Genomic DNA, 14,934 nt, shown 5'->3' on the forward strand with positions numbered 1-14,934 from the left:
ATTTATATAAAAAACAAGACTAGTTGCCTTTCAGGAGTATTTATATAGATTAGGGTATGCTTGTTAATTTTGTTATACTAGTTGGCAACACCCTTTAAGTGTCAGAGAAGATCCAAATTATGTTCTTTAAAATTAGGACTTGTTGGCGAGTGTTCTTGTGTTAATGGCAAAATGACTGGTAATTTCCCAGTAGGAAACCTCCAGGATAATCACTGATTTGGGGATGGGAAGGTAGGAGGGGAGTTTCTAAACACAGTTACTCAATTGTGCTTTTTTTTTTTAATCAACATGAGGTGGGAGATTTATACATATGTAAAGTTACTCACAGTATAACTCCACACAAAATCACTCTGGACTAGGTTTTTTTCCTCAGAGAGTCTTATTACCTTGATAGGAAAGGAGGAGATTTCTTTGTGCTGATGTATAATATTGCAAGTGCTGCAAGAACTCCAGGCACATATTTCTGAGGTGCCTATCACCTGCCTATCTGAGCAGAATTACAGGTGCCTATCACCACAGTGGGAATCAATACACATTTATGTGCTTGTAAGCAAGGAATTAATGATAATGACCATTAAATGGTGTCAATAACATCTGAGTACACCTGTGGCATCTCATAATCTAAATTCAGAAAACGTCAAGTACATATAACTGTTACTTCTGTGAAGAAAGAGACCTTTAAAATGCTGTCATAAATAATACAAATTTTAGTGGGAAGTGAATTCCATGAGGTAGGGCTGTTTCTTCTGCAGTTATTAAAATCCAATTACTGTTTCTGGCAAACTGCTGTTTTTCTGCATCACTTTTCCTTTTGTTTTCTCTCTGGAGTAGAAGGTGTAGTCACATATATTTCACCTGAATTTTGGAACCATATTGAGGAGACAGGCAGATTTACTATAACCAATGCAGTCATATGCATACCTAGAATTAAAACCTTCAATAACTTCTGCTTAACTGCACAAACTGTTGTATTTTGTTTTTTGTTTTTGTTTTTTTCTCCAAATGTTTAAAAATAATGTAATATCAAAACATGTTAACATGGAGAAAACTGCTTGCATGTTATAAAATCTTTGAAATCTATAACTTGCCTGTCAGGAAGACTTTACTGATTAATGCTTTTACCTTACTTCATGCATTTGCAGTGCTGACAGGTGGACCTCTCACTGGAACATACAGATTGTGGCAGTTTCACTTCCATTGTGGCCAAACGGATAAGCAATGCTCAGAGCACACAGTGGATGGAAGGAAATATGCCTCAGAGGTAGAGTCAATGAAAGAAAAGTCAAAGTCAAGTTTTCAAAGTCTGGTCACATATTTTTTCTCTAGGAAAAAAAAAAAAAAAGCATATGTAGATAGCTTTGATAATTATTTTATTTTTGCAAAAGTAATACCATCTCTGAGTGTGCAAAGTTGACTTTGCAAGAGCAAATTGGGTTTTGTGGTCATTACTTATTAATCTAAATTTAGATAACCTAAATCCATATTTAAATAATGAAATAGGGCTGAAAGGTGCAGGTATAAAAGTAAGTAACCTCTGCTAAATGTTAAAAAGGTCAGCTGTACAAGTACATTCAGCTTAATACTAAATCAGCTTCTTTTTAGAGAGTCTCCCCTACATGTTAGAGAGTCCCCCCCAATGCTCCCCTACAATTGTGGCTGAAGCTCCTCAAAACTACAAGCATGCTGATCACTGTAAGGTGGGGGCTTTTTTCTGCCTTTTCAAGAACAGCAAATAAGAAGGAAACCCAGAAGAAATTAATGACGAGAAAGAGGTTAAAAAGTTATCTAGTAAGGGCCCCAGCAGCTGTCAAGTACATTAAACGTCTTAAGATAATGAAGCAAGGTCTGTTTTACAAAAATTAAAAACCACCTCTAAAGTAACAGATTTTATTTCTTTTCCAGTGTCTTAGTGTCCTGCTAACAGTCATCAACATGCCAACAAACAATTCATGTTCAATCCATGTAATGTTGTCTTTGGCAGCTTTTTAGATTTTAGGAACATTACAACATGACAATCTAATGAGACGGATTATACATTTTTAATTTAGGCATTAGGAACACATAGCCAGAAGTGTGTTCCTAATAGGCAATTTTCCGCTGTTGAGAGTGCTAAAGCTATCTCATTTGATACAGTCAAGATAAGAAAGGGGTGTCCCTTTGGAATTGCTTTCTGCTGTAAAGAGATAGTGCACTTAAGCTGTGTTTAAGCAGCACATGATTAAGTGTTTATTAGTTTGCTTTGAATCAATAGTTTAAATATGTTGAAACAGTAAAGATGTTAAGTTGGAAAGAGAGGAATCCAGCTTTAAAAAATACCAGAAACTTTAAAAAAATCTGATTTAAATCAGAATTTTAAAATTATGTGCATTATATGGTAATTTCCATTTTCTGTCTCTATATTTTAAAATCTCCTCCTTGTATTTTAAGAAGTTTTCTTATTTTCTGTGACCATGTTGCTGAAACATTATACAAATAATCACTAGACTATTGCCATAGAGTTAAACAGTTGCTAGGGAATTGCTGAGCATAGTCATAGGTGAGAAGGCATTTAAAGAAATGGTTATGATTTCCAAGTTCTGTCAGTTTTTGGAAATTTGTATTTCACACGAAAAATAGCTCAAGATATAATAAGCAACATACTAGGATGGACAAGGTTCCTCAAAACTCTACTAAAGCAAATATTGTCAAAACTGAAAAGTTGAAATATCTGTGTTGAATAAAAACCATCGACAGCCATGATGTTCATGGCCATACCATCAATCTTTTGCAGTAGATGGGACTATTGTGAATAAATATTGCACCATGTGCAATAAAGCGGTTACAGTCCTCAAAATGCTATTTAATGTATTACGTTTTTAAAGTCGTGGAAATAAAGGCATGCACAGGAGACTGTTAGCAGTAGAGTTAGAAAAATATATGTCCCTTGTAAGTTGTGATTTTCCTCATCTCTGTGTAATTAGCCCTAAATTGCTTTCAGGAATATGTGCAGTTCTGCCTACCCCAAGATAAAGCCTGGGTATGAGCCCTGACAATGCCAGGGCAATTCAGCAGAACACCATAAATCTGCAGGCATTCACAAGCATGTTCTCAGTTTCACGCTCAGACCCTAACAGTGCAGAGTGGCGTTTCTAACTATTTTGCTCTAATTGCAGCATTGCTTTGTAATAGAACCAGCAAAATGATCCCGCCAATTGCTTTTTAGCTTCATCTCATTCACTGGAACACAGACAGATATTCAAATGTAGCTGAGGCTTTCGACAAGCCAGATGGCTTGCAATTGTCACTGTTTCCCTGAAGGTCAGTTACTGACATACTGCAAGCACATGTGTCTCTCTTCCCTTTCCTTATCAAAACTGCAGTCAATGATGAGGACTAGGAAAAACATGTCTTTGTGTTAAATCAGTGGAGATGACTGTCTCTTAGTCCTGATTTAGCCCATATTGCCAGCTTTGCCCATGCTTCTACCTGGACATTTTACCCAAATCTCCATTTCATCCACAGAGCTTTCAAGAAGAGCTGTGCTTTAAAGGCATGAGTGCTAGTGATCTTGTGGTGTTTCATCCACCTTTGTAACAGGCAATGATCATACCTTTTGTGTTTGCTTTCCACGCCATTAACAGTGACGTGAAGTTTCACAGACAGTTTGAGTCACGTATGCTATTACTGTCTATCAATCAGAAAAGAAAATTCTAAATCAGAACTCCAAGAAATCTGAATCCACGCGCATGACATATTTAGCCTTTCCAAACCAACTGAGGCAGGAAAAAGAATTCCTTATTATTAAGGACTTTGTTATATTAAGGAAATATCATAAATAATATTATATATTATTATATACTACAATATATTTACAATATACAATATATTTACTCATAGTTCACATTGCAAAAAAGATACCAGCAAAACCATCTCTCTGAATGCTTTTGAAGCAAATTTCAAGGATAAGCACATATGATCAAAGCAATCAAATACTTCTGAACCACAGATTATTTTCGCACTACTGTGTGCATTATTCTGAAAAGCAGAAGCAAAACTTCCTGTTATTTCCTCAAAAGTTCTAAATTTTGTCTCATTCATAGTGGATTTGCAAAGCTAAACCAATCATTTATAAAGCATATTCTTATTCTTGATTCTGTTAGAATAATATTATTGTTATGTATTTAGGATTTTAAAGTCTTTTTTTATTTACAGCTTGGCTTATGCAATGAAACCTAAAGGGTGTCTTGAAGGCCTTGGATTCAGTAAAGACTAAGGTAAACATCATCACAGCCTGATCATGATAATATACAGAGTAGTTAAATTAAAATCTACGCAGTCTCTCATCTGCCTTTTTGAAGACTTCAGAATAATGCAGGGGTTCAGCTGAAGGACGCTGTTGAGACATGGGAGCTGAAAGCATAATCCTGGACATGAGTTTACTGGGTCCCATAAGATATTTTGTATTGTTGGGGCTCCACCCTGTAGACAGCTACAGGCTTTTTGTGTAAGAGTAAGAGTACACAGTTCCTGAGTCGTGCCTAATCCTATGCTTCCATCCATCTGTCTGTCTATTTGAAATTACCCCTGGCATCCACCACCAGCACAGTCTCACAATAACCAAACTGAAGTTTTGCTCAGTTGAAGGAGGGAAAAAAGGGGAGAAGAAATATCACCAGAACTGCACCTTTCTTAAGCTGTCTTGTAAAGCAGTGACTATTCCCACGAAGCCTCTCATAAAGGCACAAGATAAGTAGAGATAGAATCTGAATATCTGAATTTTAGTGAAGCATGTTAAAAATACAATACAGCATCTGCTACAGGATTTTAAAAAGGAATGTAGACTTTGACCCTGAACATGCAATTATCAACGTGTGTGAATCCTCCCTTTAGCTTCAACAGACAGCTGAAAATTAATTATACACTGAAGTGTTTTGCTTGCTCAGGAGCACAGAGTTCAGTATTTTGAAAAAAAAAAAAAAGAAACCCACAACCCTTTAGTCAGTGATGACTGAACTCTTTGGTATCTGATACCATTTGGGGAGGGAAGTTGGTTTTTGTTTGGTTTTTTTGAGTAACACTTGTTCATTGTCGGTGGTGCCAGCCTAGATGTATCTCGGTGTCAAACCTACCACCAGGGTGAGCAACTCACCTCTGATGCTATGAGAAAACACTAGTGTTTTGAAATGACCTCCTCTGATTTAGGAACATACTCCTTTGTAGCCTGAGATGTAAATCCTATCTTACTCATGGGTTTCATTAACTCAGTGTATCTTCCACAGGGTAAGCAAGCTCCCTTTTCTGATTTTGATCTTTCAAGCCTACTGCTTAAGTCCATGGATTACTGGACCTACAATGGCTCTCTGACTCAGCCTCCCCTCCATGAGACTGTCATCTGGATAATCCTTAAAAAGCCAATTACTATCAGCTCACAGCAGGTACAGTATTACAAGGAACAAGACCCTTCTTGTCTTTTAGCTTCAGGGACATTATCACTTTACATTGTATTGCTGCATTTTATTAGGTTTATTTGTCTCATTTTTACTGTAAAATGAGTACTACCTTTACACCATGTTATTGCTCTTAATAAACACTTATGATTCTGCCTCAGCCGGGTTAGGCTACTCACATCTTACAAAGTCTTGTGGGAATTGAGATAAGATGACTTCAGATTGGTGGAGTTGCTTACATTGGTCCAGGAAAGACAATTTGCTTATTTAAATTTCCTTGCAGGGCTGTGTCTTCCAAAGCAGAAGCCAGGCAGAAAGCTGAATTCTTCCCATCTTCATTCCTACAAGACTCCCCAAAAGAAATTCATATTCTCATCAAATCTCAGCCAAAAACCTGCCTGAGCAGGGAGTTTTGTCATTTGCCACAAGATCAAATAGCCAAAGCATAGTTCTCCATTCAGTGCTATCATAGAGTGGTTAGGAGCTGTACCAATTGCTTTATTATTGCATTATTTCCTAATAATGTCTGTAGGACAAGCTAAATATCCCTCACTGGCCTTATTGAGGTAAGTATTCTTTCTGTTCTAAATTCTTATGAAACTGTCTTATTTAAAGTTAAAGTATTGCCACCTGTCCTTCCAAAGGTGTTTGAATTAATATCTTTCCAGATAAGGCTAATTAAGTACTTTGAATCTTTGGAAATAAAAAGCACGCATGTAGAAATAAATTGAGTATTATGAAGATCCTTAATATTTGTTCAAGGTGTTATTAATTGGCCAATTCAATGGATAGGGGACAGAAATTAAGTACAAATAGTTTGACATAAAAAGCAATGTTTAAAGCAAAGTTGACTTAGTTTTTATGAGGCATTGGTTTTTACTTTCACAATTGGTGGTATTCTTAACTTATCAAACCCCAGCTTTTTTACATAGGTGATAACACAGTGAGTGGTACCATTGGCTGAAAGTTTCTGTGATAATTGGATATAGGGGTGAATAGGATATTCAAAGATGGTTGGTTGTTCCAGTACTTCTGTGGCAGCATAAATCCTGACTCACCACTGGATTAATTCAATGTTATGAAGACTAATTTTTTTAAAAAACAGAAAGTTAGTTGGGAAGTATAACAATTTCTCACTGACATGCAATATAAAAGTGAAAAGCTAAATATATCCCTTCCTTCCTTGCCCCATTTAGCTGGCTCAATTCCGCACAATCCTGTCTTCTGCTGAAGGGGAAGCACCTTGTCCCATAATGAGCAATCACTGGCAACCCCAACTGCTGAAAGGCAGAGTGGTGAGAGGCTAATTCCAGACAACCAAAACAAATCTGGAGCACACTCTGTTCATCAAGAGCAACACATCCAAACAAAGACTACGGAAAAATCTACGAAAGAAATGAGAACGTGCATGTGTTCTTAGCTGCAATATTCCTGTCCTGCCAGAAGCTGTTGTAATTCATTGTGGCATTCGGCTAGTGCTTTTACTGGAATTAATCTGTATTCTTTTTGTGGTAGGCAACTAATCTGTTTTAATGCATGACTTTTAACAGTGAAATGTACTTTAAAATTTTTAATTAATCTTCACGTTCCTTCTGATGTACTAAGTAAACCGTGGGGATAAGAAGCAAAGTATTTGTTCAGAGTGAAATTAATCAGTACTCCGCTTCCCACAAGGAGAGTTTGTGCAACTATATGAGATGCCTAGTGTTTTTTGCAATGACATTGCTACTGTTAATGGCAATTACTAATAGGTTATTGTTGATTTGGCTAATAAAAATGGTTTCTTTTTCTAGTTGAGCTGATATATGCCTGAGTAAAATTACATTAATAAAGAAAGCGCTTTGAAATGAAAGTGTTGTAACAGTGCTATGTTATCAGTGTTTTAAAATAAATTGTGTGATAATTGCTGTTTTATTTCACCTGCAGATCTAATAAAGAATTATTAGATATATGTCCATGGAAAAATAAAGCACCTTGGTCTGGCTGTACATTCAAGTCACACACAGCACCAGTTTCACTATTTCTCAAGCAGAGCATTACTCAGCTTTGCAAATGGCTCCAGCAGTGACAACTGAATTATTTAATAGCCAGCAGTGGCAAAGGTCCGAAGAAGACAAAGTCAGACTCTACAAGGAACAACATAAAGCATTAGAACAGAAATTATGTTTCCAGTTGACCCCATTATGTAACATAAACATTATTTGACTGAAATGACGAAGTACCTTCATTAAATTACGTAAGTGACTATTATCTGTTGGGGTTTTGCAGCACATGTTGCTACAGATAGAGTTCTTCTTTAACATTTGCATGCCTTTGAGTATACAGTAAAAGCAGTGCTGTAAACATTTACAGTTCCTCAAACTTCCTCTATAAAGTACAGAAAATTTTCAAATCCATGTTCCCAACATATTCAAAAGCTGAATTGCTTTAAATGCAAAATACCATCCCTGCTGCAGTCAGCTGCATTCAGTGGGACATACTCCTAGGTCCACCTTTTCAGCTAACTAGTGTGTGTATCCAACAACTGGATCAATAAGGCCTTGGTCTGTGACTCACCACCATAATGTAGTGGCAACAATTATCATACCAGAACTTGTGAAATGAATAACTAATTACTTGCCCCAATCAAATTATCTTATACCTGGTTGGCTTGTGTACCCTTGCTGCCTTGTGCCATTAGCCTATTAAGCACGATGACAGAAGTCAAAACTCTAACTTAATTCAATGCAATGCATTTGTAAGAAACACAATAAAATCATACCAAGACCTTTCTTTATTCCATTCCAAAACAGGTGCCACATTTATGGCTAACTTTTCATATGAAATAGGTTTTGAGATATCACAAGCAATTTACTCCTGAAAAAAAAGGAGTGGTCATTTAGTCGTATTCTCCTAGCTTGGAACTAAAGGAAAAAATGTTAATTGAAAGTGCAGAAGAGTGAGCACAAACTGCAGATAAGCACATAGCAGCTAAAATGTAATACTTCAGCTTAGTCTTAGGCCTCCACCTTTATGAACAAGAATCTCCCTTTTGTCAGAAAAACTTCTTTTCCTAATAATATCAATCCCTGATGCAGAATCATGAACAAATAGGAGCTCAGCCATGAGCGTGGGAATGAGGAGCTCAGTATTCAAAAGCAGTCTCCACGTCTGTGCTAATTAAAAGGCAGGCAAATCAACATTCAGTCAGATATTCCTGCCATCCTCATCAGCAATACCTATTCCTATTACCTTATTAAGCAAAGATAGTAAAATGCCTCTTTCTGCTCATAAGCTTACAAAAAGTATTACAAGGAGGCCAATAATTCCCTCAGGCAATTGCTGCCTTCTTAATGAGTGATCCTGAAACCACACCACTTGTCTCTGCCTTAGTGCAACAACTGCATCATCCCTTTAACTGCCGTGAACAGGAAGATAATAATTTTCACTCCTCTCAGTTCTCCAGAAAAAAACCTGATGGTGCTTGTGGGAAAAGTGAGAACAGAGACACAGCTGTATCATTTCGACTGGTTTCAGAGGAGGCATCTTCCTTCTGATGGCAAAAAAATTAAACTTCACAAAGAGATCGCAACAGGCACACATTTGAGAAATGGGAACAAATCTGTTAGGCAGAACAACAGCTTCCTATACAGACCTGTTTCATTCAGAGTCTCTTTACAAAGCTCTCTCACTAGTGTCCTGAGTGATATCTTGTAATTTCTTAGATTTAGAGTGGGCCTGAGCTGCAGAGCTGTGGGTTCAATCAGTTGGAGACCTTTGCATGTGTGCACAAGGGTGACAGGAAGGGGGCAGCTGCATCTACTGGTTTGTCTCAAGTTCATCTCCAACATAAATGACTTCACCCCGCTTCTTTTTCTGGAACTCCTTTGGAAAATTACTTTAATAAAATACAAGTGAAAACATCAAGTAGGAGCAACTGTGAAAATCAAATGGATCTGATTATGACAATCAAGAAAATGAATAAGCAATTCATAGTCTAGGAAATGGTAAAGCAAAGGAAATGTCCTTGGCTTGATCAAGGAAAGGCAAGCTCATTTCATAGTATCTCTAGACTTTGACTACCAGTGAAGGAGAGATCTCTTATCTTTATAGCAAAGAAAGAGAACAAAATACAAACAGGATTTTATTTTAGGACATAAAGCTATCACTATATTGACATCTAATGGTACTTGCTAGCAATATAAAAGAGATGGAAAGAAAAATTACCCAGTGCAATAGTTTGAATGGGTGATTTCTCAATGCCAAAGACTTGAGGAAATTACACAGAAAAACATAGATATTTTAAGTCTTATTTTAAGAATACCATTTCTGCCTTTTACCAGAATGAATCGTTTTCTCATTTGCTGCTCAATATTTTATCCGTACATAAAAATATTGGTATCTGTGTGCTGTGCATCAATAGCCAAACCCCACAGTAAATCACCTTTAGTCCCAAATGACAGAGAAACAGGCAAATGCAAGCTACCACAGATGCAACTCAGCTAGAGAACTTCTGCTAAGCTTCTCCTCATCTTGCAAAGACTTTCAAAATACAGTAACTCTGCCAAAATAAAGTTCCTCTGTCTAGCTCCACAGCTGTGAAAAAGTAGGCAACACTTAGCATTTAGCATCTGATCAGCAGAATGGGCTTCAGGTCAGGCTCCAGCAACCCCTTCCATCTTCATCTCTGCTGGGTGCATTAACTAGGACTCCTTCCTTGGGGTTATAAGACAAAATAGGGTTGGTTAATGTTCCACATTCATTTTTTCTTTAGAAAATCCTTCCTAATTCAACTTTTCCCTTATGTCAAGGGAAGAAGTGTACTGTTATAACCACAAAGGTGTCAACTGATAAGTGTGCTTTGAGAATGCCCAGATAAAACCCTGAGGAGGCCTAGTTAATATCTCCTGATACAGCTTAGGGATTTTACTGTAGGGTCTGTAGATCTTTTGGAAAAGGAAAGACCTTGTACAAGAAGTCTCACTTCTTTCATAGGACTTTCTGGGAATCCTCTGCATCTTTAATCCCATCTGTAACAGGTGCAGCAATGCAGGGCTGCAGTGCTGAGAAAGAGGCACAGGATGGGAAACACAGGGCTTGGAAGCTTGGAACAACACTGAGCAGTGGAAGAAATCACTTAAAACTGAAGTCAGTCGCAGCAGACCATTTAGAAAATGTCCAGATGTAATACTACATCTTGAAACTTTTAAAATTGATTTTCAAGCAAAACTGCTTGTCAAAATCAACACATTCGCTAGCTATTCTGAATTTCTTGATTGCGTTATTTATCAAAAAAAAAAGAAAAGAAAAAAATGGCTGAAGAAATCCCACCAGGATAATGGTGTACTGCTGCCTATGTTATAGTAATGCATTATAGGTTCTTTGCATGCTTTATTCAAGTTTTTCTGCATTAGCACAGAGCTCAAATAAAATGCATTTATTTTGTGACCGCTTAAGCCATTAAGTCTTTTGCAATGCTCTGAGGTAACCAAGGGATCACACCATAAAAACTTTAAAATCAACAAACTAAATTGTGCCACAATGTTCACCACAGTGTAGCTAGAGCCAAGTCAGCGTAAATAGTGTATGTGTAGGAAAAATACACCTACTGGATTGTGTTCATGCCACTACAGTATACTGTAACTAACTTCTTTAAGGGCTATCTGTTGCAGCACTAAGTCAGCCAAAGGTGTAAGGTTCCTCTCAGAAGGGTGCTAAAGGAGCCCGGGTGACAAGGAGGCACCTGCTCCCCCGAGGGACCAAGTGCCCTTCATCCCCAAGGCGTCCCGGCGGCTTCCAGCAGAGGAGCAAAGGGTGGTGCTGCCACAGGCACGGGCCTGCCGGGGTCCACGGAGCCCGAGTGGATGCAGGACCAAGCCGTGCCATTTTGGGAGCAGTGACAGCAGCAGCACTTTCTGTTCCGGCAGCCTGAAACGAGCACTTCCCTCATCACCAAACTATCGCCACCTGATCCCCTTTTAGATATCCATTACATTCACTTCCTATTTTGTCTGTGGAGAGCTACTGCTCCCATTTGGATAAATCTGTGAAATCGAGAGGCTGGAATATCTTATCCCTGATCTTCACTGTATCGGGCAATGTGTAGCCTCTGCTTAATTTTCTCATAAATATACACACACACTCCAGGGTGGAAATAAAAAAGCGAGTTGGGGAAAGCCCCAAGCTTCCCTTTGTCTTCCCACCCTGGGAGAGGAATCGGCCTCATTCCTCACATACCCTTTGAACAGCATTTACCCCTCCTCAGGACACCCGTGAGCTTAAATTCATCCCACCTAAGCAAGAGAAACCAGAGGATGGCCGAGGGGTGACCGAGCGTGTCGCATGCCCGGCAGCTCTCGGCGCGTGTCGCTCGGCGGGACGATGGCTGCCGGAGCGACGCCTCAGTAACCAGATATGGCGGGGCAGGGGGCAGCGCGAGTCCGCCAAAACGCTGCCGCAGAGCACGGCTGGGGGACAGGCCTGCGGCTCAGCTGTGCACGGCCCGCGCCAGGCCCCGGCTGCAGCTGCATCGCTGAAGTCAGCCCCGGCTGAGGCCGCTGGCCGCCGGGCTGACCCCCGTGTAGACCAGCTCTGACTTTGTCAGCGTTGGGTAAGACAGTTTCCTAAGCAGTGTTTTTGCCCTTTTGGTCACAAAAACATCTGATACACACAGGAATCCTGGTGGCATGAGGACGCACTTTTTTGAGACACCACGAATTTGATTTGTGGTGATGATTTGGCCTGTTCTTCTTCGCACTGAAATCTTTAGCAAACTGCCCATTGACTGAAGTTGAACAGGATAAAGCAGTGAATGAGGCCAAAAGACTGGAACAAAATAGTGTCTGGCATGACAAAATCTAATGCAATAAAACCTCATCTCTATCTGGGACCAGACAGTCTATCAGGTTACCAGAGCAATGTAATAACATGAATCAATATAAAAGACAAGTCATGCACTGCCAATACTTTTATAAATGGTACCTCTCCTGCCCTGCTGTAAACTCGCTCCTTCAGCTGGAGGGGTGTTAATCAGGAGAGACCTGAGGGCCGGGGCAATCTGGTCATCTGGGCCGCCCCTTGAAACCAAAATGCTTCCTCACGATAAGGAGACACTAATTCTTGGCACACCAACAACATGCCATCAAGAAACGTTTAGATTTACCCTTGAAAAATGTGTTAGGACAGATTTGGTAGCAGTGGCACAAAAAGCTGTCAGCAACTGATGCAACAGGACCACCCCTGCCTTATCGGGAGGTTCCCCATGAGGAAGAGCGAGGAGAGGACATCCACAGCTGCTTCTGTGCAAGCTATTGGGCTTCCCTGCAGTCCTCTGGGGGATGCCACATCTGCACGTCCCCCTCCTTCCCTCACCAAACTCTGCATTCTTCCATTGATTCGCACTGTTGTGAAGTGTGGCCTAATGTCCTTTCACAGAACCTTATTTCTTAATTATCTTCATTGTACCATACAGGCCGTTTCTGCAATGGCAACATACTTTGGAGGCATGATCCAATGGAGCCATTGTGTCTTCTGTCTGTGTCTTCTGTCTGTGAAAATGCACATATGCAAGAGGAATGCCTGAAACGGTCACACTCCAACTATTCAGAGTGCTTTCAGCCCTTCAACAAGTCCTGTAGGATTAACATTAGGCAGGATTTTACAAGGCTGCCAGCGAACAATGTTGCATTTTGCATTTCCATTACATATCCCACAGCAAAGTTTGTAACATGGATTCTTTTGTTATTGGGTCAAGGGAGAGAAAGGCTCCAGGGAAAGCCTCCAGACAGCTTTAGATAATTATTGCAAAGGAAAGCTCTGCCAAGACCTACAGAATTGTTTCCTATTTCACTCATTGTACCCTGCTTATGGCCTCCTAGGTTTCCCTGGTATGAACATTGCTGACCTATCCTGTGATCCTTTAGCCCTCCTTCCAAGTATTTGTTGTATGCATATTTCTTTCTTCAAGTGACATTTTAACTCATTTGAGCATATCTGATTGATGAGAGGGAGGTGGAGAACAGATGTTTGGCTCAAGCAGTTGCAAGACCAGACAATTATGTACAGAAGATCAAGCTCTAGACCTGTTTCTGAAATCTCATTTCTGTGATACTACAGCAAGTTGGGCCAGTTGTGAAAGGAGCATAGAGTGAATTCAAATAAATGATTCAACAGAGCCATATTGTAAGTATAAAGGAGTGTGTATTAAAACTAAATTGTGTTCAAGGCTGTGACATACACAGTTTTCATACTTGTGTTCTTCTGTAGATCTCCAAGCACAAAGGGACATAGTTATTCCAATGTGAGGGTTAGACTAATACCAAGATTCAGCAACTACTCTTGAACCCTTGTTCCCAAAAGTTATGCTTTGAAATCTCTAAGCGTCATAACAGAAGTGGCCCAACTTGCCACAGGGCTGGAGCTGCCATTAACTAGGAGATCTCTCAGGTAGTCAGTACTTCAAGGAAATTAAAAGCTTCTTTTTAAATGGCTAATCAGGGGGTTAAGTACCAGTTTGAAAATACTGATGTGATGTGACTACTGCAAAGCCACAAAGAAAAATGGTGCAAAGTTAGGAACGGAACAGGGTTTCTGCCCGTGCTAGAGGTGGCTCAGCCCCCATTAAAACTTACCATTAAAACACAGCTTTCCAAAAACACCTTCTACTGCTCTCCCTGAGACAGATACGTGACCCGCCCCTGGCCTAAAGTCAACTCTTCCCACACACCCATTTTTCCAGGCTGCAAACCAGAAAGCTCCTCTTTCCTCACAGAAGGAAAGGGGGGGCCCAATTTCCTATTGCTCCCATCCTCCTTAATCTCACCCACATGCTCCTGGCTTTGACTGCAGGACCAGTTGGTTCTAGTTTGACCACATACCTAACAAAGACGGTGGTTGTTTCCAGAGTTAAATCAGCATTCACTTATGTGCTGGCTTCTGTGACACAAAAATCTTACGTTTCTGCTGAAAGACAACAGACTTATGAATGGCACAAGCATTAATATACCCATTTTGCAAATAAGGAGAAGCACGAGAAACGCTTACAATAGGATTCAGAAGATGCATTTTGGCAACTAAAATGAAACAGGATGAATGCCAGTGGCTAAATTCAGTAGAGAACTCCAGAAAGCGTATGCCAGCCTGCCTCTCTTATTTACGAGACATCTAAATACCACTGTCGCGCAGGAATGCTGCGTGCAGTGGTGCCCACGCAGCAGCCAGCTTATGGAGACTTAAGTGTCCAGACTGAGTGGGGACAAGGTGTCACACAGGCGCTCCAGTGGGATTCAGAAAGGAGAGAGGTGCTGGTGAAGCCCCAGGTCATACTGCTGCACATGGCACTCCTAGTACACACCAGAAGTGTTAGCCGTGCCCATACTAGCAACTGGAGAGGGACAGGACTTGGCCATGGGCAAGTGGAAGCTCCCCAGCGTGGTTTTGGTAAATGTCAGCTAGACGTCTCTGCAAGAAGGCCCAGACAGGGTGAAGTGATGGTTCCCAATAGACCATATGGAGGAAGGTTCAGCTGTGC

This window comes from Ciconia boyciana, chromosome 2 (assembly GCF_034638445.1).
Source record: "Ciconia boyciana chromosome 2, ASM3463844v1, whole genome shotgun sequence".
Classification (NCBI taxonomy): Eukaryota; Metazoa; Chordata; class Aves; order Ciconiiformes; family Ciconiidae; genus Ciconia; species Ciconia boyciana.